The sequence below is a fragment of the Jaculus jaculus genome, chromosome 2 (genome assembly GCF_020740685.1).
Source record: "Jaculus jaculus isolate mJacJac1 chromosome 2, mJacJac1.mat.Y.cur, whole genome shotgun sequence".
In the NCBI taxonomy this organism is placed as follows: domain Eukaryota; kingdom Metazoa; phylum Chordata; class Mammalia; order Rodentia; family Dipodidae; genus Jaculus; species Jaculus jaculus.
In genome coordinates this window covers 8766781-8768696 of record NC_059103.1, presented here as the reverse complement: position 1 = coordinate 8768696, position 1916 = coordinate 8766781, and positions in this window count along the sequence as shown.

Here is a 1916-nt window from a genome sequence, read left to right as displayed (position 1 = left end):
CCCTGCGTGCCCAGGAAGCTTCCTTCTCCTGCTTATGTAAGACCCCCAAAACGAGGACCCCACGCTCTGCCCGGATATGGCGACACCCCAAACCACTCATGAGAAGCGGTCTTGATGCAAACTGCAAGAGGATTTTATTCCAAGCCCGCTGGGGCCCACAGTCGTACACCGCACAGGGGTAGAGGACTGCAGAGCCCTGAATGCAGGAACGGGACAGTTTTTATAGGGTTTCTAACAAAGCCTGTGCATTAGACCAATCATTTTTTTAACATCAGGAGCCCGCGGGGTGCGAGCCAGTCAGTTTGTGCCACTCCATAGTTTCTAAGCCAATTAGTTTAATTTGTTCAAGCCCCTCGTGGACCAATCAGTCTCTTATGACCTTGGAGATCAGCATTTGCGCAGGTCCTTGGGTGGGGGTAGCAGAGTGTGGTATCAGTCTCCTATGACCTTGGTGGTCTGAGGCAGGCTGCTACAGCTTATGGTGCAAGCTACTAAGGCTTACAGTGTGGGCTATTAAGGCTTATGGTGCAGGCTATTTACAGAAACCAAATAAGTGGTTCACTTCATTACTCATTTCCCATCTTTGAGGGCTATCTCATGCCCTTTTTACCTAGTTTTATATTAGGGGCGGGCTCTGATATAATGAGAAGAGAGATTCTTTACTTGCTTCCAACAGAGAGTAAAGCCTGGAGCGTGAGGTATGCAGGGGCCTGCTTAAGCTCCCTTTGGAGCGTGATAGTATTTCTGGGCTTCTGAATTCTTGGGCCTTTCACTTACATCAGAAAGAAGGGAGGGCTGCGGCATTGGATGGCTCCTCCGTAGCCAGGGCTCAGCGCAGACTCCCATTTTGTAGCTTTTAACTTTGAAGCCCTGTGCACATTTGGTTATACTTATGCCAGCATATTTTCCTTACTTCACAGTATTTGTAAATGGTGCTACATTCACATTTTTCACAGCACTCGAACTCCAGACACGTGCGCCACCTGGTGCGCATGTGCGACCTTGTGCGCTTGCGTCACCTTGAGCCTGGCTTACGTGGGATTTGGAGAGTCAAACATGGGTCCTTAAGCTTCGCAAGCAGGCGTCTTAAGTGCTGAGTCATCTCCCCAGCCCCCTCCACTTTCTTTTTATCTGATGAATGTGTCTTTTGCTCCTTCCCTCACCCCTTTTCCTGCTCATCTGTTTCATTATTTATTGATTTATTGACATGCAGAGAGAGAGAGAAAGAAGAGAGACAGATGAATGGGTGCATGAGGGACTCTAGACACTGCAAATGAACTCCAGATGCATGAGCCACTTTGTGCATGTGGCTTTATGTGAGGACTGGGGAATCGAACCCAGGTCGTCAGGCTTTGCAGACAAGCACTTAAACCACCGAGCAATCTCTCCAGCCCCTGCTCATCCCTTTATACTGGCTCTTGGTTATCATTGCCTTTCCAGATGTTACCCACATTTTCCGCCCTATTTACACGTACTTAGAGGATATTGCAAGCTAGGAGCCATAGGATCACTCAGTTCTCTGAAGTTTCCCAACATTCTCTTACTTTCTTTCATTTGACTTACTGATTTCCTTTCCTTTTCATTTCTGCCCGAGTTACACCCAGGTGATTGTGGCGGTGAAAAGTCAAGACTTCCTGCGACACCACTGCATCTATGAATATGAGGCATTCAGAGGCTAAGCAATGTTGTAATGGGATAAAGTCTGTGCAGGCCATGTCGGTGGTGAAATTACCACTGCCAATTTTATGGCTATTGTGGCTGTCTTCTAGGAGGTACACCAGGAAATACATGTCCCCTGTGGAGACCAAGCCACCTGGCAGGTGACTCATGAAGCTGTTCTTTGTCCGAGCAAGCGTGCCTGCAGCATGATCGGAACCACAAGATCTGGCCCTGTGCCCTTGTCTGGTGGTTTAATT